Source organism: Xiphophorus hellerii, chromosome 20 (genome assembly GCF_003331165.1).
Source record: "Xiphophorus hellerii strain 12219 chromosome 20, Xiphophorus_hellerii-4.1, whole genome shotgun sequence".
Taxonomy (NCBI): Eukaryota; Metazoa; Chordata; class Actinopteri; order Cyprinodontiformes; family Poeciliidae; genus Xiphophorus; species Xiphophorus hellerii.
In genome coordinates this window covers 27,440,386-27,463,651 of record NC_045691.1, presented here as the reverse complement: position 1 = coordinate 27,463,651, position 23,266 = coordinate 27,440,386, and the positions used below count along the sequence as shown (strand labels likewise).

At 40.0% G+C, this 23,266-nt stretch overlaps 6 long non-coding RNA genes across 6 annotated transcripts; all 6 read right to left on the bottom strand.

Annotated features, from left to right (window-relative positions):
• Positions 1-1,109: 1,109 nt before the first annotated feature.
• Positions 1,110-3,061, bottom strand: LOC116709972 (uncharacterized). The gene is made up of 2 exons (XR_004337013.1): positions 2,896-3,061; positions 1,110-1,326 (listed from the first exon to the last, which is right to left on the bottom strand). It is a non-coding gene; the product is annotated as an uncharacterized LOC116709972 (long non-coding RNA).
• Positions 3,062-4,423: 1,362 nt separating this feature from the next.
• On the bottom strand, positions 4,424-6,382 carry LOC116709964 (uncharacterized). The gene is made up of 2 exons (XR_004337009.1): positions 6,210-6,382; positions 4,424-4,640 (listed from the first exon to the last, which is right to left on the bottom strand). It is a non-coding gene; the product is annotated as an uncharacterized LOC116709964 (long non-coding RNA).
• A 1,355-nt stretch (positions 6,383-7,737) lies between these two features.
• LOC116709975 (uncharacterized) lies at positions 7,738-9,689 on the bottom strand. The gene is made up of 2 exons (XR_004337015.1): positions 9,524-9,689; positions 7,738-7,954 (listed from the first exon to the last, which is right to left on the bottom strand). It is a non-coding gene; the product is annotated as an uncharacterized LOC116709975 (long non-coding RNA).
• Positions 9,690-11,051: 1,362 nt separating this feature from the next.
• Positions 11,052-13,010, bottom strand: LOC116709966 (uncharacterized). Its single transcript, XR_004337011.1, has 2 exons — positions 12,838-13,010; positions 11,052-11,268 (listed from the first exon to the last, which is right to left on the bottom strand). It is a non-coding gene; the product is annotated as an uncharacterized LOC116709966 (long non-coding RNA).
• Positions 13,011-14,365: 1,355 nt separating this feature from the next.
• LOC116709990 (uncharacterized) lies at positions 14,366-16,317 on the bottom strand. The gene is made up of 2 exons (XR_004337019.1): positions 16,152-16,317; positions 14,366-14,582 (listed from the first exon to the last, which is right to left on the bottom strand). It is a non-coding gene; the product is annotated as an uncharacterized LOC116709990 (long non-coding RNA).
• A 1,292-nt stretch (positions 16,318-17,609) lies between these two features.
• Positions 17,610-19,560, bottom strand: LOC116709976 (uncharacterized). Its single transcript, XR_004337016.1, has 2 exons — positions 19,395-19,560; positions 17,610-17,826 (listed from the first exon to the last, which is right to left on the bottom strand). It is a non-coding gene; the product is annotated as an uncharacterized LOC116709976 (long non-coding RNA).
• Positions 19,561-23,266: the final 3,706 nt, after the last annotated feature.

Below are 23,266 nucleotides of genomic sequence, written 5' to 3'. Positions count from 1 at the left end.
GGTCGTTCTTCGTTCGCTAAAGCTGTTCTTGTTTACAGGCTTCCCACTCGGAAGAAAGGAGAAGAGACAAAACAAAACAAACATCAATTGTTACAACTCTTTCAATACAGCTGAGACATGTAACATAGGTATAAAAAATATTTTTTCTGAGGTAACAGCCTGCGATGTCATCGATGACATCACGTCCGTCCCTGACTGTCACTGATGACATCAGACCGACAAAACGAACGTGATGTCATCGATGACATCGCAGGCTGTTACCTCAGAAGTGCTTGAATAAGACGACCACGTGGTAATGTGGTAAGGCCTGTGAAGGCCTGGGATCCTTCAAGGACCTGGCCCGTGAAGGCCCTCGCACCGAACGTGGACGCGAGGGCCTGTGAAGGCCAGGGATCCTTCAAGGACCTGGCCTGTGAAGGCCCTCGCACCGAACGTGGACGCGAGGGCCTGTGAAGACCAGGGATCCTTGAATGACCTGGCCTGTGAAGGCCCTCGCACCGAACGTGGACGCGAGGGCCTGTGAAGGCCAGCGATCCTTGAATGACCTGTGAAGGCCCTCGCACCGCCACGTGGACGCGAGGGCCTGTGAAGGCCAGGGATCCTTGAATGACCTGGCCTGTGAAGGCCCTCGCACCGCCACCTGGATGCGAAGGCATGTGAAGGCCCTGGCCTGTGAAGGCCCTCGCACCAGCACCTGTATGCGAGGGCCTGTGAAGTCGTGTAAAAGTAGTAGAAAAAGTTGAGTACCTTTCTACCCTTTCTACTCTCTGCTCCTTCCATGCGTTGCTCTAGGGTGTCCCTACGCTCTTTCAGGTCTCATACTGATGTTTCCAGTTTTGTTAGAGCCAAATTATAGACAGCGTTTCACCAGGAGACCTAGAGTGAGGAGCCCCGCCCCTTTCCCCCTTGCGCCTCAGACAGAGTTTGAGGAAAAATATGGCGGTCGTTCTTCGTTCGCTAAAGCTGTTCTTGTTGACATGTTAGTAGTGTGAAGCTGGTGGAAACTGTCCCCGCTAAAATGTAAATTTACAAGTTCATTCGGTGCTGATTTCGTAATTACTTGCTAGACGTGTTTAGACGTTCGAGGGAAAAAGAGTGATTTTGTTTCATAATTACGGTTTGTAGCTATAACGGTCGTAAAACAGCCGTTATAGAAGTTTGCTACATGTATCTAAACTTCGATACACTCTCCGACCCAACCTTATTAAGATTTCGGTGGTATCCTGACGGGTTGTGTTATCTTTTGATAGGAAGTGTTAAAGTTACTCTGTTACATGTACCGGAAATCAGTTCTCATCAGTTTCAAACATTTATTATAGACGTTACCTATGGAAGTAAATTTGTGCCATCAGAATTTGAATAAAAATTGCCTCTGAAATTTGAATATTGTATATTAGTGCTTACTTTTTCAGTGTTAAAATAAATTCAGAATATATTTTTAACCTAAAAAAATTTCAGCGTCATTATTTGTACATGAAAAAAAAATTCAGTGTCATTATTTGTACATGGTTGCAATTTTCATTTATTAAAAGAGAAAAAAAAAAAACATGTCAAAAAAATTGTCAGTAAAATAAAAAAGTTTTTTGAAATCAGAAGGTCAGTATTGAGAAATCACAGTAATATAAATTAAATTATGATATTTAATCTAAAATAAGTTAACAGATGTACTTACAAGCATATATTTTTCTTGAAAATGAGTTAAGATCAATTGAAAAAACAAAGGGAGTTGTTTATAGTGTTGCTAGGTAACAGAACGAGGTTTTATACCGCAAAGTAAAAAGAATGTAAATTAATATTGTATATCAACACTTGTCAGATAAGAGAAGCAGTGTTTTGGATGATGTTGTAATGACAATAAATTTCTTAATTAATTCATAAATGAAGTCACCTGAACAATACAGTAGCTGAACAGAATGGGGTTGTGGTTATAATTAATGTCGGTAGTGTTCACAGCCCCTCCTTGAAGCACACAAGGCAGCCATATTAGCTTAGTACATTAGCGGTAGCATCTCCTGAAAAATTACGACTTTACTAAGACTGCCTGTCTCAGTCTCACCTAAGACAACATCAAACAACCCAGAAAGTCGCCACCCATCAGTTCTCTTTCAAGATTCTAGACTTGGCGCAAGTGGTATTTCTTTTTGAAATAAAACGGGGTAAATTGGGTGAGGGGTAGCGGGGAGGGGCTGGGGGGGCTAGTGGGTAGCTAGAAGTAATCTGCCAGCACTACATGGTGTAAGATTAACAACGGCCCAAACCGTGTTTTAAATCAAGATTTAAGATAATGTATCAAACTTCATGCGCAAAATAAAATATAATACAGAAATATGAAAGCATTAAACTCACCGTTGGGTTTGCGGTCGCCTCCATGGTCGCCAGCCTCGGTGACGCTGGTATTTCTTCAATATGACGGTTGCGTCACGTGATTAGCTGGGTCCTGGAATCTGACATCCATTGCTAATGTCTGTGACCTGGAGTAACCTCGCCATTTTTACAGCGAATTTTTAGACGTTGAATTTGAGACAGCGAATTTGAGCAAGTTGAATTGGAGGACACTGAAAATATTGCATTCGAATTTTGAAAAGTTGAATTTTTTTATATGCTGAATTTTTTAACACTGAAAATTTAAACTGTGAAAAATATGTATATTGAAAATTTGATCACTTTGAAATAGGAATGTGAATTTTTTTAATAAATGAAAATTGCAACCATGTACAAATAATGACACTGAATTTTTTTTTCATGTACAAATAATGACACTGAAATTTTTTTAGGTTAAAAATATATTTTGAATTTATTTTAACACTGAAAAAGTAAGCACTAATATACAATATTCAAATTTCAGAGGCAATTTTTATTCAAATTCTGATGGCACAAATTTACTTCCATAGTTACCACTTTTCCCCTACTACCTTGTAATTGATTCTACTGTACTAGCTTAAGCTAGATCTAGTCCTCTAAATATGCCCATATTAAATTATAGAACTAATAATATGATTACATTTTTCAGAGTTATTACAATTCAAAGAAATTAGTAGCCTTACAATTTCACTGAACTTGAGGAATAGTTTTCTTTTTATGTAAATCTGTAAGATTTAAATCGATTGTTGAATTGTTTTGATTTGGCCCATGGATGCTGTCACAGCTGGTGGGGCCTGATGTTGTTTATTGAAGTAGATGGAATATGGTTGTTTTGGAGCAACGGAAGGACACATGGACATGAATGCACAAAGGAATGTTCAATGTATGATTGCATGATTTCATGATTTTGACAATTTGTAATAAAACAGACAGAGTTTGGGGAAGAAAACGGCGGTCGTTCTTCGTTCGCTAAAGCTGTTCTTGTTTACAGGCTTCCCACTCGGAAGAAAGGAGAAGAGACAAAACAAAACAAACATCAATTGTTACAACTCTTTCAATACAGCTGAGACATGTAACATAGGTATAAAAAATATTTTTTCTGAGGTAACAGCCTGCGATGTCATCGATGACATCACGTCCGTCCCTGACTGTCACTGATGACATCAGACCGACAAAACGAACGTGATGTCATCGATGACATCGCAGGCTGTTCCTTCAGAAGTGCTTGAATAAGACGACCACGTGGTAATGTGGTAAGGCCTGTGAAGGCCTGGGATCCTTCAAGGACCTGGCCCGTGAAGGCCCTCGCACCGAACGTGGACGCGAGGGCCTGTGAAGGCCAGGGATCCTTCAAGGACCTGGCCTGTGAAGGCCCTCGCACCGAACGTGGACGCGAGGGCCTGTGAAGACCAGGGATCCTTGAATGACCTGGCCTGTGAAGGCCCTCGCACCGAACGTGGACGCGAGGGCCTGTGAAGGCCAGCGATCCTTGAATGACCTGTGAAGGCCCTCGCACCGCCACGTGGACGCGAGGGCCTGTGAAGGCCAGGGATCCTTGAATGACCTGGCCTGTGAAGGCCCTCGCACCGCCACCTGGATGCGAAGGCATGTGAAGGCCCTGGCCTGTGAAGGCCCTCGCACCAGCACCTGTATGCGAGGGCCTGTGAAGTCGTGTAAAAGTAGTAGAAAAAGTTGAGTACCTTTCTACCCTTTCTACTCTCTGCTCCTTCCATGCGTTGCTCTAGGGTGTCCCTACGCTCTTTCAGGTCTCATACTGATGTTTCCAGTTTTGTTAGAGCCAAATTATAGACAGCGTTTCACCAGGAGACCTAGAGTGAGGAGCCCCGCCCCTTTCCCCCTTGCGCCTCAGACAGAGTTTGAGGAAAAATATGGCGGTCGTTCTTCGTTCGCTAAAGCTGTTCTTGTTGACATGTTAGTAGTGTGAAGCTGGTGGAAACTGTCCCCGCTAAAATGTAAATTTACAAGTTCATTCGGTGCTGATTTCGTAATTACTTGCTAGACGTGTTTAGACGTTCGAGGGAAAAAGAGTGATTTTGTTTCATAATTACGGTTTGTAGCTATAACGGTCGTAAAACAGCCGTTATAGAAGTTTGCTACATGTATCTAAACTTCGATACACTCTCCGACCCAACCTTATTAAGATTTCGGTGGTATCCTGACGGGTTGTGTTATCTTTTGATAGGAAGTGTTAAAGTTACTCTGTTACATGTACCGGAAATCAGTTCTCATCAGTTTCAAACATTTATTATAGACGTTACCTATGGAAGTAAATTTGTGCCATCAGAATTTGAATAAAAATTGCCTCTGAAATTTGAATATTGTATATTAGTGCTTACTTTTTCAGTGTTAAAATAAATTCAGAATATATTTTTAACCTAAAAAAATTTCAGCGTCATTATTTGTACATGAAAAAAAAATTCAGTGTCATTATTTGTACATGGTTGCAATTTTCATTTATTAAAAGAGAAAAAAAAAAAACATGTCAAAAAAATTGTCAGTAAAATAAAAAAGTTTTTTGAAATCAGAAGGTCAGTATTGAGAAATCACAGTAATATAAATTAAATTATGATATTTAATCTAAAATAAGTTAACAGATGTACTTACAAGCATATATTTTTCTTGAAAATGAGTTAAGATCAATTGAAAAAACAAAGGGAGTTGTTTATAGTGTTGCTAGGTAACAGAACGAGGTTTTATACCGCAAAGTAAAAAGAATGTAAATTAATATTGTATATCAACACTTGTCAGATAAGAGAAGCAGTGTTTTGGATGATGTTGTAATGACAATAAATTTCTTAATTAATTCATAAATGAAGTCACCTGAACAATACAGTAGCTGAACAGAATGGGGTTGTGGTTATAATTAATGTCGGTAGTGTTCACAGCCCCTCCTTGAAGCACACAAGGCAGCCATATTAGCTTAGTACATTAGCGGTAGCATCTCTTGAAAAATTACGACTTTACTAAGACTGCCTGTCTCAGTCTCAGCTAAGACAACATCAAACAACCCAGAAAGTCGCCACCCATCAGTTCTCTTTCAAGATTCTAGACTTGGCGCAAGTGGTATTTCTTTTTGAAATAAAACGGGGTAAATTGGGTGAGGGGTAGCGGGGAGGGGCTGGGGGGGCTAGTGGGTAGCTAGAAGTAATCTGCCAGCACTACATGGTGTAAGATTAACAACGGCCCAAACCGTGTTTTAAATCAAGATTTAAGATAATGTATCAAACTTCATGCGCAAAATAAAATATAATACAGAAATATGAAAGCATTAAACTCACCGTTGGGTTTGCGGTCGCCTCCATGGTCGCCAGCCTCGGTGACGCTGGTATTTCTTCAATATGACGGTTGCGTCACGTGATTAGCTGGGTCCTGGAATCTGACATCCATTGCTAATGTCTGTGACCTGGAGTAACCTCGCCATTTTTACAGCGAATTTTTAGACGTTGAATTTGAGACAGCGAATTTGAGCAAGTTGAATTGGAGGACACTGAAAATATTGCATTCGAATTTTGAAAAGTTGAATTTTTTTATATGCTGAATTTTTTAACACTGAAAATTTAAACTGTGAAAAATATGTATATTGAAAATTTGATCACTTTGAAATAGGAATGTGAATTTTTTTAATAAATGAAAATTGCAACCATGTACAAATAATGACACTGAATTTTTTTTTCATGTACAAATAATGACACTGAAATTTTTTTAGGTTAAAAATATATTTTGAATTTATTTTAACACTGAAAAAGTAAGCACTAATATACAATATTCAAATTTCAGAGGCAATTTTTATTCAAATTCTGATGGCACAAATTTACTTCCATAGTTACCACTTTTCCCCTACTACCTTGTAATTGATTCTACTGTACTAGCTTAAGCTAGATCTAGTCCTCTAAATATGCCCATATTAAATTATAGAACTAATAATATGATTACATTTTTCAGAGTTATTACAATTCAAAGAAATTAGTAGCCTTACAATTTCACTGAACTTGAGGAATAGTTTTCTTTTTATGTAAATCTGTAAGATTTAAATCGATTGTTGAATTGTTTTGATTTGGCCCATGGATGCTGTCACAGCTGGTGGGGCCTGATGTTGTTTATTGAAGTAGATGGAATATGGTTGTTTTGGAGCAACGGAAGGACACATGGACATGAATGCACAAAGGAAGGTTCAATGTATGATTGCATGATTTCATGATTTTGACAATTTGTAATAAAACAGACAGAGTTTGGGGAAGAAAACGGCGGTCGTTCTTCGTTCGCTAAAGCTGTTCTTGTTTACAGGCTTCCCACTCGGAAGAAAGGAGAAGAGACAAAACAAAACAAACATCAATTGTTACAACTCTTTCAATACAGCTGAGACATGTAACATAGGTATAAAAAATATTTTTTCTGAGGTAACAGCCTGCGATGTCATCGATGACATCACGTCCGTCCCTGACTGTCACTGATGACATCAGACCGACAAAACGAACGTGATGTCATCGATGACATCGCAGGCTGTTACCTCAGAAGTGCTTGAATAAGACGACCACGTGGTAATGTGGTAAGGCCTGTGAAGGCCTGGGATCCTTCAAGGACCTGGCCCGTGAAGGCCCTCGCACCGAACGTGGACGCGAGGGCCTGTGAAGGCCAGGGATCCTTCAAGGACCTGGCCTGTGAAGGCCCTCGCACCGAACGTGGACGCGAGGGCCTGTGAAGACCAGGGATCCTTGAATGACCTGGCCTGTGAAGGCCCTCGCACCGAACGTGGACGCGAGGGCCTGTGAAGGCCAGCGATCCTTGAATGACCTGTGAAGGCCCTCGCACCGCCACGTGGACGCGAGGGCCTGTGAAGGCCAGGGATCCTTGAATGACCTGGCCTGTGAAGGCCCTCGCACCGCCACCTGGATGCGAAGGCATGTGAAGGCCCTGGCCTGTGAAGGCCCTCGCACCAGCACCTGTATGCGAGGGCCTGTGAAGTCGTGTAAAAGTAGTAGAAAAAGTTGAGTACCTTTCTACCCTTTCTACTCTCTGCTCCTTCCATGCGTTGCTCTAGGGTGTCCCTACGCTCTTTCAGGTCTCATACTGATGTTTCCAGTTTTGTTAGAGCCAAATTATAGACAGCGTTTCACCAGGAGACCTAGAGTGAGGAGCCCCGCCCCTTTCCCCCTTGCGCCTCAGACAGAGTTTGAGGAAAAATATGGCGGTCGTTCTTCGTTCGCTAAAGCTGTTCTTGTTGACATGTTAGTAGTGTGAAGCTGGTGGAAACTGTCCCCGCTAAAATGTAAATTTACAAGTTCATTCGGTGCTGATTTCGTAATTACTTGCTAGACGTGTTTAGACGTTCGAGGGAAAAAGAGTGATTTTGTTTCATAATTACGGTTTGTAGCTATAACGGTCGTAAAACAGCCGTTATAGAAGTTTGCTACATGTATCTAAACTTCGATACACTCTCCGACCCAACCTTATTAAGATTTCGGTGGTATCCTGACGGGTTGTGTTATCTTTTGATAGGAAGTGTTAAAGTTACTCTGTTACATGTACCGGAAATCAGTTCTCATCAGTTTCAAACATTTATTATAGACGTTACCTATGGAAGTAAATTTGTGCCATCAGAATTTGAATAAAAATTGCCTCTGAAATTTGAATATTGTATATTAGTGCTTACTTTTTCAGTGTTAAAATAAATTCAGAATATATTTTTAACCTAAAAAAATTTCAGCGTCATTATTTGTACATGAAAAAAAAATTCAGTGTCATTATTTGTACATGGTTGCAATTTTCATTTATTAAAAGAGAAAAAAAAAAAACATGTCAAAAAAATTGTCAGTAAAATAAAAAAGTTTTTTGAAATCAGAAGGTCAGTATTGAGAAATCACAGTAATATAAATTAAATTATGATATTTAATCTAAAATAAGTTAACAGATGTACTTACAAGCATATATTTTTCTTGAAAATGAGTTAAGATCAATTGAAAAAACAAAGGGAGTTGTTTATAGTGTTGCTAGGTAACAGAACGAGGTTTTATACCGCAAAGTAAAAAGAATGTAAATTAATATTGTATATCAACACTTGTCAGATAAGAGAAGCAGTGTTTTGGATGATGTTGTAATGACAATAAATTTCTTAATTAATTCATAAATGAAGTCACCTGAACAATACAGTAGCTGAACAGAATGGGGTTGTGGTTATAATTAATGTCGGTAGTGTTCACAGCCCCTCCTTGAAGCACACAAGGCAGCCATATTAGCTTAGTACATTAGCGGTAGCATCTCCTGAAAAATTACGACTTTACTAAGACTGCCTGTCTCAGTCTCACCTAAGACAACATCAAACAACCCAGAAAGTCGCCACCCATCAGTTCTCTTTCAAGATTCTAGACTTGGCGCAAGTGGTATTTCTTTTTGAAATAAAACGGGGTAAATTGGGTGAGGGGTAGCGGGGAGGGGCTGGGGGGGCTAGTGGGTAGCTAGAAGTAATCTGCCAGCACTACATGGTGTAAGATTAACAACGGCCCAAACCGTGTTTTAAATCAAGATTTAAGATAATGTATCAAACTTCATGCGCAAAATAAAATATAATACAGAAATATGAAAGCATTAAACTCACCGTTGGGTTTGCGGTCGCCTCCATGGTCGCCAGCCTCGGTGACGCTGGTATTTCTTCAATATGACGGTTGCGTCACGTGATTAGCTGGGTCCTGGAATCTGACATCCATTGCTAATGTCTGTGACCTGGAGTAACCTCGCCATTTTTACAGCGAATTTTTAGACGTTGAATTTGAGACAGCGAATTTGAGCAAGTTGAATTGGAGGACACTGAAAATATTGCATTCGAATTTTGAAAAGTTGAATTTTTTTATATGCTGAATTTTTTAACACTGAAAATTTAAACTGTGAAAAATATGTATATTGAAAATTTGATCACTTTGAAATAGGAATGTGAATTTTTTTAATAAATGAAAATTGCAACCATGTACAAATAATGACACTGAATTTTTTTTTCATGTACAAATAATGACACTGAAATTTTTTTAGGTTAAAAATATATTTTGAATTTATTTTAACACTGAAAAAGTAAGCACTAATATACAATATTCAAATTTCAGAGGCAATTTTTATTCAAATTCTGATGGCACAAATTTACTTCCATAGTTACCACTTTTCCCCTACTACCTTGTAATTGATTCTACTGTACTAGCTTAAGCTAGATCTAGTCCTCTAAATATGCCCATATTAAATTATAGAACTAATAATATGATTACATTTTTCAGAGTTATTACAATTCAAAGAAATTAGTAGCCTTACAATTTCACTGAACTTGAGGAATAGTTTTCTTTTTATGTAAATCTGTAAGATTTAAATCGATTGTTGAATTGTTTTGATTTGGCCCATGGATGCTGTCACAGCTGGTGGGGCCTGATGTTGTTTATTGAAGTAGATGGAATATGGTTGTTTTGGAGCAACGGAAGGACACATGGACATGAATGCACAAAGGAATGTTCAATGTATGATTGCATGATTTCATGATTTTGACAATTTGTAATAAAACAGACAGAGTTTGGGGAAGAAAACGGCGGTCGTTCTTCGTTCGCTAAAGCTGTTCTTGTTTACAGGCTTCCCACTCGGAAGAAAGGAGAAGAGACAAAACAAAACAAACATCGATTGTTACAACTCTTTCAATACAGCTGAGACATGTAACATAGGTATAAAAAATATTTTTTCTGAGGTAACAGCCTGCGATGTCATCGATGACATCACGTCCGTCCCTGACTGTCACTGATGACATCAGACCGACAAAACGAACGTGATGTCATCGATGACATCGCAGGCTGTTCCTTCAGAAGTGCTTGAATAAGACGACCACGTGGTAATGTGGTAAGGCCTGTGAAGGCCTGGGATCCTTCAAGGACCTGGCCCGTGAAGGCCCTCGCACCGAACGTGGACGCGAGGGCCTGTGAAGGCCAGGGATCCTTCAAGGACCTGGCCTGTGAAGGCCCTCGCACCGAACGTGGACGCGAGGGCCTGTGAAGACCAGGGATCCTTGAATGACCTGGCCTGTGAAGGCCCTCGCACCGAACGTGGACGCGAGGGCCTGTGAAGGCCAGCGATCCTTGAATGACCTGTGAAGGCCCTCGCACCGCCACGTGGACGCGAGGGCCTGTGAAGGCCAGGGATCCTTGAATGACCTGGCCTGTGAAGGCCCTCGCACCGCCACCTGGATGCGAAGGCATGTGAAGGCCCTGGCCTGTGAAGGCCCTCGCACCAGCACCTGTATGCGAGGGCCTGTGAAGTCGTGTAAAAGTAGTAGAAAAAGTTGAGTACCTTTCTACCCTTTCTACTCTCTGCTCCTTCCATGCGTTGCTCTAGGGTGTCCCTACGCTCTTTCAGGTCTCATACTGATGTTTCCAGTTTTGTTAGAGCCAAATTATAGACAGCGTTTCACCAGGAGACCTAGAGTGAGGAGCCCCGCCCCTTTCCCCCTTGCGCCTCAGACAGAGTTTGAGGAAAAATATGGCGGTCGTTCTTCGTTCGCTAAAGCTGTTCTTGTTGACATGTTAGTAGTGTGAAGCTGGTGGAAACTGTCCCCGCTAAAATGTAAATTTACAAGTTCATTCGGTGCTGATTTCGTAATTACTTGCTAGACGTGTTTAGACGTTCGAGGGAAAAAGAGTGATTTTGTTTCATAATTACGGTTTGTAGCTATAACGGTCGTAAAACAGCCGTTATAGAAGTTTGCTACATGTATCTAAACTTCGATACACTCTCCGACCCAACCTTATTAAGATTTCGGTGGTATCCTGACGGGTTGTGTTATCTTTTGATAGGAAGTGTTAAAGTTACTCTGTTACATGTACCGGAAATCAGTTCTCATCAGTTTCAAACATTTATTATAGACGTTACCTATGGAAGTAAATTTGTGCCATCAGAATTTGAATAAAAATTGCCTCTGAAATTTGAATATTGTATATTAGTGCTTACTTTTTCAGTGTTAAAATAAATTCAGAATATATTTTTAACCTAAAAAAATTTCAGCGTCATTATTTGTACATGAAAAAAAAATTCAGTGTCATTATTTGTACATGGTTGCAATTTTCATTTATTAAAAGAGAAAAAAAAAAAACATGTCAAAAAAATTGTCAGTAAAATAAAAAAGTTTTTTGAAATCAGAAGGTCAGTATTGAGAAATCACAGTAATATAAATTAAATTATGATATTTAATCTAAAATAAGTTAACAGATGTACTTACAAGCATATATTTTTCTTGAAAATGAGTTAAGATCAATTGAAAAAACAAAGGGAGTTGTTTATAGTGTTGCTAGGTAACAGAACGAGGTTTTATACCGCAAAGTAAAAAGAATGTAAATTAATATTGTATATCAACACTTGTCAGATAAGAGAAGCAGTGTTTTGGATGATGTTGTAATGACAATAAATTTCTTAATTAATTCATAAATGAAGTCACCTGAACAATACAGTAGCTGAACAGAATGGGGTTGTGGTTATAATTAATGTCGGTAGTGTTCACAGCCCCTCCTTGAAGCACACAAGGCAGCCATATTAGCTTAGTACATTAGCGGTAGCATCTCTTGAAAAATTACGACTTTACTAAGACTGCCTGTCTCAGTCTCAGCTAAGACAACATCAAACAACCCAGAAAGTCGCCACCCATCAGTTCTCTTTCAAGATTCTAGACTTGGCGCAAGTGGTATTTCTTTTTGAAATAAAACGGGGTAAATTGGGTGAGGGGTAGCGGGGAGGGGCTGGGGGGGCTAGTGGGTAGCTAGAAGTAATCTGCCAGCACTACATGGTGTAAGATTAACAACGGCCCAAACCGTGTTTTAAATCAAGATTTAAGATAATGTATCAAACTTCATGCGCAAAATAAAATATAATACAGAAATATGAAAGCATTAAACTCACCGTTGGGTTTGCGGTCGCCTCCATGGTCGCCAGCCTCGGTGACGCTGGTATTTCTTCAATATGACGGTTGCGTCACGTGATTAGCTGGGTCCTGGAATCTGACATCCATTGCTAATGTCTGTGACCTGGAGTAACCTCGCCATTTTTACAGCGAATTTTTAGACGTTGAATTTGAGACAGCGAATTTGAGCAAGTTGAATTGGAGGACACTGAAAATATTGCATTCGAATTTTGAAAAGTTGAATTTTTTTATATGCTGAATTTTTTAACACTGAAAATTTAAACTGTGAAAAATATGTATATTGAAAATTTGATCACTTTGAAATAGGAATGTGAATTTTTTTAATAAATGAAAATTGCAACCATGTACAAATAATGACACTGAATTTTTTTTTCATGTACAAATAATGACACTGAAATTTTTTTAGGTTAAAAATATATTTTGAATTTATTTTAACACTGAAAAAGTAAGCACTAATATACAATATTCAAATTTCAGAGGCAATTTTTATTCAAATTCTGATGGCACAAATTTACTTCCATAGTTACCACTTTTCCCCTACTACCTTGTAATTGATTCTACTGTACTAGCTTAAGCTAGATCTAGTCCTCTAAATATGCCCATATTAAATTATAGAACTAATAATATGATTACATTTTTCAGAGTTATTACAATTCAAAGAAATTAGTAGCCTTACAATTTCACTGAACTTGAGGAATAGTTTTCTTTTTATGTAAATCTGTAAGATTTAAATCGATTGTTGAATTGTTTTGATTTGGCCCATGGATGCTGTCACAGCTGGTGGGGCCTGATGTTGTTTATTGAAGTAGATGGAATATGGTTGTTTTGGAGCAACGGAAGGACACATGGACATGAATGCACAAAGGAAGGTTCAATGTATGATTGCATGATTTCATGATTTTGACAATTTGTAATAAAACAGACAGAGTTTGGGGAAGAAAACGGCGGTCGTTCTTCGTTCGCTAAAGCTGTTCTTGTTTACAGGCTTCCCACTCGGAAGAAAGGAGAAGAGACAAAACAAAACAAACATCAATTGTTACAACTCTTTCAATACAGCTGAGACATGTAACATAGGTATAAAAAATATTTTTTCTGAGGTAACAGCCTGCGATGTCATCGATGACATCACGTCCGTCCCTGACTGTCACTGATGACATCAGACCGACAAAACGAACGTGATGTCATCGATGACATCGCAGGCTGTTACCTCAGAAGTGCTTGAATAAGACGACCACGTGGTAATGTGGTAAGGCCTGTGAAGGCCTGGGATCCTTCAAGGACCTGGCCCGTGAAGGCCCTCGCACCGAACGTGGACGCGAGGGCCTGTGAAGGCCAGGGATCCTTCAAGGACCTGGCCTGTGAAGGCCCTCGCACCGAACGTGGACGCGAGGGCCTGTGAAGACCAGGGATCCTTGAATGACCTGGCCTGTGAAGGCCCTCGCACCGAACGTGGACGCGAGGGCCTGTGAAGGCCAGCGATCCTTGAATGACCTGTGAAGGCCCTCGCACCGCCACGTGGACGCGAGGGCCTGTGAAGGCCAGGGATCCTTGAATGACCTGGCCTGTGAAGGCCCTCGCACCGCCACCTGGATGCGAAGGCATGTGAAGGCCCTGGCCTGTGAAGGCCCTCGCACCAGCACCTGTATGCGAGGGCCTGTGAAGTCGTGTAAAAGTAGTAGAAAAAGTTGAGTACCTTTCTACCCTTTCTACTCTCTGCTCCTTCCATGCGTTGCTCTAGGGTGTCCCTACGCTCTTTCAGGTCTCATACTGATGTTTCCAGTTTTGTTAGAGCCAAATTATAGACAGCGTTTCACCAGGAGACCTAGAGTGAGGAGCCCCGCCCCTTTCCCCCTTGCGCCTCAGACAGAGTTTGAGGAAAAATATGGCGGTCGTTCTTCGTTCGCTAAAGCTGTTCTTGTTGACATGTTAGTAGTGTGAAGCTGGTGGAAACTGTCCCCGCTAAAATGTAAATTTACAAGTTCATTCGGTGCTGATTTCGTAATTACTTGCTAGACGTGTTTAGACGTTCGAGGGAAAAAGAGTGATTTTGTTTCATAATTACGGTTTGTAGCTATAACGGTCGTAAAACAGCCGTTATAGAAGTTTGCTACATGTATCTAAACTTCGATACACTCTCCGACCCAACCTTATTAAGATTTCGGTGGTATCCTGACGGGTTGTGTTATCTTTTGATAGGAAGTGTTAAAGTTACTCTGTTACATGTACCGGAAATCAGTTCTCATCAGTTTCAAACATTTATTATAGACGTTACCTATGGAAGTAAATTTGTGCCATCAGAATTTGAATAAAAATTGCCTCTGAAATTTGAATATTGTATATTAGTGCTTACTTTTTCAGTGTTAAAATAAATTCAGAATATATTTTTAACCTAAAAAAATTTCAGCGTCATTATTTGTACATGAAAAAAAAATTCAGTGTCATTATTTGTACATGGTTGCAATTTTCATTTATTAAAAGAGAAAAAAAAAAAACATGTCAAAAAAATTGTCAGTAAAATAAAAAAGTTTTTTGAAATCAGAAGGTCAGTATTGAGAAATCACAGTAATATAAATTAAATTATGATATTTAATCTAAAATAAGTTAACAGATGTACTTACAAGCATATATTTTTCTTGAAAATGAGTTAAGATCAATTGAAAAAACAAAGGGAGTTGTTTATAGTGTTGCTAGGTAACAGAACGAGGTTTTATACCGCAAAGTAAAAAGAATGTAAATTAATATTGTATATCAACACTTGTCAGATAAGAGAAGCAGTGTTTTGGATGATGTTGTAATGACAATAAATTTCTTAATTAATTCATAAATGAAGTCACCTGAACAATACAGTAGCTGAACAGAATGGGGTTGTGGTTATAATTAATGTCGGTAGTGTTCACAGCCCCTCCTTGAAGCACACAAGGCAGCCATATTAGCTTAGTACATTAGCGGTAGCATCTCTTGAAAAATTACGACTTTACTAAGACTGCCTGTCTCAGTCTCAGCTAAGACAACATCAAACAACCCAGAAAGTCGCCACCCATCAGTTCTCTTTCAAGATTCTAGACTTGGCGCAAGTGGTATTTCTTTTTGAAATAAAACGGGGTAAATTGGGTGAGGGGTAGCGGGGAGGGGCTGGGGGGGCTAGTGGGTAGCTAGAAGTAATCTGCCAGCACTACATGGTGTAAGATTAACAACGGCCCAAACCGTGTTTTAAATCAAGATTTAAGATAATGTATCAAACTTCATGCGCAAAATAAAATATAATACAGAAATATGAAAGCATTAAACTCACCGTTGGGTTTGCGGTCGCCTCCATGGTCGCCAGCCTCGGTGACGCTGGTATTTCTTCAATATGACGGTTGCGTCACGTGATTAGCTGGGTCCTGGAATCTGACATCCATTGCTAATGTCTGTGACCTGGAGTAACCTCGCCATTTTTACAGCGAATTTTTAGACGTTGAATTTGAGACAGCGAATTTGAGCAAGTTGAATTGGAGGACACTGAAAATATTGCATTCGAATTTTGAAAAGTTGAATTTTTTTATATGCTGAATTTTTTAACACTGAAAATTTAAACTGTGAAAAATATGTATATTGAAAATTTGATCACTTTGAAATAGGAATGTGAATTTTTTTAATAAATGAAAATTGCAACCATGTACAAATAATGACACTGAATTTTTTTTTCATGTACAAATAATGACACTGAAATTTTTTTAGGTTAAAAATATATTTTGAATTTATTTTAACACTGAAAAAGTAAGCACTAATATACAATATTCAAATTTCAGAGGCAATTTTTATTCAAATTCTGATGGCACAAATTTACTTCCATAGTTACCACTTTTCCCCTACTACCTTGTAATTGATTCTACTGTACTAGCTTAAGCTAGATCTAGTCCTCTAAATATGCCCATATTAAATTATAGAACTAATAATATGATTACATTTTTCAGAGTTATTACAATTCAAAGAAATTAGTAGCCTTACAATTTCACTGAACTTGAGGAATAGTTTTCTTTTTATGTAAATCTGTAAGATTTAAATCGATTGTTGAATTGTTTTGATTTGGCCCATGGATGCTGTCACAGCTGGTGGGGCCTGATGTTGTTTATTGAAGTAGATGGAATATGGTTGTTTTGGAGCAACGGAAGGACACATGGACATGAATGCACAAAGGAATGTTCAATGTATGATTGCATGATTTCATGATTTTGACAATTTGTAATAAAACAGACAGAGTTTGGGGAAGAAAACGGCGGTCGTTCTTCGTTCGCTAAAGCTGTTCTTGTTTACAGGCTTCCCACTCGGAAGAAAGGAGAAGAGACAAAACAAAACAAACATCAATTGTTACAACTCTTTCAATACAGCTGAGACATGTAACATAGGTATAAAAAATATTTTTTCTGAGGTAACAGCCTGCGATGTCATCGATGACATCACGTCCGTCCCTGACTGTCACTGATGACATCAGACCGACAAAACGAACGTGATGTCATCGATGACATCGCAGGCTGTTCCTTCAGAAGTGCTTGAATAAGACGACCACGTGGTAATGTGGTAAGGCCTGTGAAGGCCTGGGATCCTTCAAGGACCTGGCCCGTGAAGGCCCTCGCACCGAACGTGGACGCGAGGGCCTGTGAAGACCAGGGATCCTTGAATGACCTGGCCTGTGAAGGCCCTCGCACCGAACGTGGACGCGAGGGCCTGTGAAGGCCAGCGATCCTTGAATGACCTGTGAAGGCCCTCGCACCGCCACGTGGACGCGAGGGCCTGTGAAGGCCAGGGATCCTTGAATGACCTGGCCTGTGAAGGCCCTCGCACCGCCACCTGGATGCGAAGGCATGTGAAGGCCCTGGCCTGTGAAGGCCCTCGCACCAGCACCTGTATGCGAGGGCCTGTGAAGTCGTGTAAAAGTAGTAGAAAAAGTTGAGTACCTTTCTACCCTTTCTACTCTCTGCTCCTTCCATGCGTTGCTCTAGGGTGTCCCTACGCTCTTTCAGGTCTCATACTGATGTTTCCAGTTTTGTTAGAGCCAAATTATAGACAGCGTTTCACCAGGAGACCTAGAGTGAGGAGCCCCGCCCCTTTCCCCCTTGCGCCTCAGACAGAGTTTGAGGAAAAATATGGCGGTCGTTCTTCGTTCGCTAAAGCTGTTCTTGTTGACATGTTAGTAGTGTGAAGCTGGTGGAAACTGTCCCCGCTAAAATGTAAATTTACAAGTTCATTCGGTGCTGATTTCGTAATTACTTGCTAGACGTGTTTAGACGTTCGAGGGAAAAAGAGTGATTTTGTTTCATAATTACGGTTTGTAGCTATAACGGTCGTAAAACAGCCGTTATAGAAGTTTGCTACATGTATCTAAACTTCGATACACTCTCCGACCCAACCTTATTAAGATTTCGGTGGTATCCTGACGGGTTGTGTTATCTTTTGATAGGAAGTGTTAAAGTTACTCTGTTACATGTACCGGAAATCAGTTCTCATCAGTTTCAAACATTTATTATAGACGTTACCTATGGAAGTAAATTTGTGCCATCAGAATTTGAATAAAAATTGCCTCTGAAATTTGAATATTGTATATTAGTGCTTACTTTTTCAGTGTTAAAATAAATTCAGAATATATTTTTAACCTAAAAAAATTTCAGTGTCATTATTTGTACATGAAAAAAAAATTCAGTGTCATTATTTGTACATGGTTGCAATTTTCATTTATTAAAAGAGAAAAAAAAAAAACATGTCAAAAAAATTGTCAGTAAAATAAAAAGTTTTTTGAAATCAGAAGGTCAGTATTGAGAAATCACAGTAATATAAATTAAATTATGATATTTAATCTAAAATAAGTTAACAGATGTACTTACAAGCATATATTTTTCTTGAAAATGAGTTAAGATCAATTGAAAAAACAAAGGGAGTTGTTTATAGTGTTGCTAGGTAACAGAACGAGGTTTTATACCGCAAAGTAAAAAGAATGTAAATTAATATTGTATATCAACACTTGTCAGATAAGAGAAGCAGTGTTTTGGATGATGTTGTAATGACAATAAATTTCTTAATTAATTCATAAATGAAGTCACCTGAACAATACAGTAGCTGAACAGAATGGGGTTGTGGTTATAATTAATGTCGGTAGTGTTCACAGCCCCTCCTTGAAGCACACAAGGCAGCCATATTAGCTTAGTACATTAGCGGTAGCATCTCCTGAAAAATTACGACTTTACTAAGACTGCCTGTCTCAGTCTCACCTAAGACAACATCAAACAACCCAGAAAGTCGCCACCCATCAGTTCTCTTTCAAGATTCTAGACTTGGCGCAAGTGGTATTTCTTTTTGAAATAAAACGGGGTAAATTGGGTGAGGGGTAGCGGGGAGGGGCTGGGGGGGCTAGTGGGTAGCTAGAAGTAATCTGCCAGCACTACATGGTGTAAGATTAACAACGGCCCAAACCGTGTTTTAAATCAAGATTTAAGATAATGTATCAAACTTCATGCGCAAAATAAAATATAATACAGAAATATGAAAGCATTAAACTCACCGTTGGGTTTGCGGTCGCCTCCATGGTCGCCAGCCTCGGTGACGCTGGTATTTCTTCAATATGACGGTTGCGTCACGTGATTAGCTGGGTCCTGGAATCTGACATCCATTGCTAATGTCTGTGACCTGGAGTAACCTCGCCATTTTTACAGCGAATTTTTAGACGTTGAATTTGAGACAGCGAATTTGAGCAAGTTGAATTGGAGGACACTGAAAATATTGCATTCGAATTTTGAAAAGTTGAATTTTTTTATATGCTGAATTTTTTAACACTGAAAATTTAAACTGTGAAAAATATGTATATTGAAAATTTGATCACTTTGAAATAGGAATGTGAATTTTTTTAATAAATGAAAATTGCAACCATGTACAAATAATGACACTGAATTTTTTTTTCATGTACAAATAATGACACTGAAATTTTTTTAGGTTAAAAATATATTTTGAATTTATTTTAACACTGAAAAAGTAAGCACTAATATACAATATTCAAATTTCAGAGGCAATTTTTATTCAAATTCTGATGGCACAAATTTACTTCCATAGTTACCACTTTTCCCCTACTACCTTGTAATTGATTCTACTGTACTAGCTTAAGCTAGATCTAGTCCTCTAAATATGCCCATATTAAATTATAGAACTAATAATATGATTACATTTTTCAGAGTTATTACAATTCAAAGAAATTAGTAGCCTTACAATTTCACTGAACTTGAGGAATAGTTTTCTTTTTATGTAAATCTGTAAGATTTAAATCGATTGTTGAATTGTTTTGATTTGGCCCATGGATGCTGTCACAGCTGGTGGGGCCTGATGTTGTTTATTGAAGTAGATGGAATATGGTTGTTTTGGAGCAACGGAAGGACACATGGACATGAATGCACAAAGGAATGTTCAATGTATGATTGCATGATTTCATGATTTTGACAATTTGTAATAAAACAGACAGAGTTTGGGGAAGAAAACGGCGGTCGTTCTTCGTTCGCTAAAGCTGTTCTTGTTTACAGGCTTCCCACTCGGAAGAAAGGAGAAGAGACAAAACAAAACAAACATCAATTGTTACAACTCTTTCAATACAGCTGAGACATGTAACATAGGTATAAAAAATATTTTTTCTGAGGTAACAGCCTGCGATGTCATCGATGACATCACGTCCGTCCCTGACTGTCACTGATGACATCAGACCGACAAAACGAACGTGATGTCATCGATGACATCGCAGGCTGTTCCTTCAGAAGTGCTTGAATAAGACGACCACGTGGTAATGTGGTAAGGCCTGTGAAGGCCTGGGATCCTTCAAGGACCTGGCCCGTGAAGGCCCTCGCACCGAACGTGGACGCGAGGGCCTGTGAAGGCCAGGGATCCTTCAAGGACCTGGCCTGTGAAGGCCCTCGCACCGAACGTGGACGCGAGGGCCTGTGAAGACCAGGGATCCTTGAATGACCTGGCCTGTGAAGGCCCTCGCACCGAACGTGGACGCGAGGGCCTGTGAAGGCCAGCGATCCTTGAATGACCTGTGAAGGCCCTCGCACCGCCACGTGGACGCGAGGGCCTGTGAAGGCCAGGGATCCTTGAATGACCTGGCCTGTGAAGGCCCTCGCACCGCCACCTGGATGCGAAGGCATGTGAAGGCCCTGGCCTGTGAAGGCCCTCGCACCAGCACCTGTATGCGAGGGCCTGTGAAGTCGTGTAAAAGTAGTAGAAAAAGTTGAGTACCTTTCTACCCTTTCTACTCTCTGCTCCTTCCATGCGTTGCTCTAGGGTGTCCCTACGCTCTTTCAGGTCTCATACTGATGTTTCCAGTTTTGTTAGAGCCAAATTATAGACAGCGTTTCACCAGGAGACCTAGAGTGAGGAGCCCCGCCCCTTTCCCCCTTGCGCCTCAGACAGAGTTTGAGGAAAAAGATGGCGGTCGTTCTTCGTTCGCTAAAGCTGTTCTTGTTGACATGTTAGTAGTGTGAAGCTGGTGGAAACTGTCCCCGCTAAAATGTAAATTTACAAGTTCATTCGGTGCTGATTTCGTAATTACTTGCTAGACGTGTTTAGACGTTCGAGGGAAAACATCACTTAAGAATGGCTGTGATGTCACTCATGTCATGAACAACGTTTTAGAGCACTTACAAATTATAATAAAAGATAATGTAGGTATAAAAAATATTTTTTCTGAGGTAACAGCCTGCGATGTCATCGATGACATCACGTCCGTCACTGACTGTCACTGATGACATCAGACCTGATGACATCTGTGCCTCTTCCTTTTAAGAAGAGGCACAGATTCACAGGCCCTCGCGTCCACGTGGCGGTGCGAGGGCCTTCACAGGCCAGGTCCTTGAAGGATCCCTGGCTTTCACAGGCTTTCGCATCCACGTGGTGGAGCGATGGCCTTCACAGGCCTTCACATTACCACGTGGTCGTCTTATTCAAGTACGTCTGAAGGAACAGCCTGCGATGTCATCGATGACATCGCGTTCGTTTTGATGACATCTGTGCCTCTTCCTATATATATATATATATATATATATATATATATATATATATATTCTAATTCTAATGAGAGACCCATCCAATTTGAAAAGTAAGGAGAAAACCTGCTATAGACAACCATAAAAAAACAACCATGGAAACATACCAAAGACCAATTGCATAGGGCCTCTGCAGTTGTCCAAATTAATTCCCCAACACTGAACACAATCACACTGATAAAATGAAACAAGATACAATATGTTTTTAAATGAGGCCTACTTTATTTAAAGCCAAGCTCACTCCAAAGACCTTTCTGGGACACAAAAAGGCTAAATAATCCACCTTGTTCATGCTAATGTTGCCCGCCATCGCTCCTTCTCAGTCTACACCAAACCACGCCCACACACAGGCAAGTCCATCCTGATTGGATGAATCCTGTGGCTGCAGGCTGGCATTGGGCTGACCAAAATTAGCCCCGATGAGCCGCAAACCGAGGGGGCGTGGCTGGACGCCTGCCAATCATTCTGAGCCGTGACAGACAGTAATACTGAATGGGACTGTCAGAAGTTAGCCCTCTGGAAAGACCCCGGGATTGACACCAGGGTTTGTTGAAAATTTAACAAAACATGATACATTATTTCTAAAATGTAGTTATTTTTAAGTTTACTTTAATAACTTTACTGTAAATGTCCGGGAGGGCTTAGCCCCACTAGCCCACTTATACCAGCCGTCCCTCCTGTCAGCAGAACTGAATTTCCCAATCAAGTGACACGACAAACATTTTGTCCAGCTTTAGAAATTGCGAAGTTCAGCGGTATAAATGCTAATGAACGAGGAAAAAAGGAAAAGCAATTGAAGACCAAACCAAAGAAAAGACTGAACTTTTGGTCTCCATCAACTAAAACAAAGTTCAACAGAGGGAATGTCAGCCACAGCAAATAGTCAAGTTAAAGTACCTCCAGAAAAAGTTGAACTCTCCGGGGAGTCTTGCGGATAGCAGAGCGCTCAGTCACAACCACTTTTGCGGTTGTATATTTAGTTCAAGCGGCGGTCTGCTAACAGGCCGTACAGCGGTTATTTAGTATGCGCGGCCAACATGCTGCGTTGCGTGTAAATTCTGCGAGGGTGGAATCGTGTTAATCTGGAGCATTTAATTCCCTCAGAAGGTGGCGGATAGAAAAGCAGTTCCCCGGCAGCCGAAGCTGGAAATGAAGATCATGTATTTTTAATGAGTCCGTGGTGAGATCAGACATCAAGAAGAGCTAAACATCTCTGGGATATTTAGTTCCTCTCAAAGCCACAAATGAAATGAACAAATGTTTTGGGTTGAGAAGCAAACAGCAGTGGTGGGATTGAGGGAGTCCTGTGTGACGGCAGGGTTCGGCTGATTGCGACCTTTAGACGGTGTTATGTCACACGACAGGGGAACTGCTCGTTTGGCTGCTTTTTTACAGTAAAGAAGGTTCACATATAAAAGCATAAAAACATAAAGATAATGTTGTTTTTTCTTTTCAGGCTCCTAGGTAGGCATGGAGGCGTACTGCACAATATGCCGTATATCAGTGCAATTAGAAGGATATATTAAATGCTGTTATTCGAACCAGCATGAAATATAAAAAGCTGTGATGCTCTCCTGCAATTTTGCATTGCTGTGTACACGGAAGGACGTTTATGAATATGTAATTCTGACAGAAACCACATAATTTTGTCCTATTCATTTTCAGTTAAGCGTCAACCATATTTCAAGTTATGTACAGTAAACGTGTAAGATGCTGGAAAGGTTCAAATAATGAAAACCTTATTCAAAGTAGGATATTAAATACCCTTACAGTCATCGTATTTTTAAACAAACTTCTCTGATTTACGGTTGTTGTCGAATTGCTGCAATCCAGCTTCATTTTTAGCTCATGTTGCTATGTGTTATTTATCAAATTTTGTTTTTTCACATTCGTCTCAGAT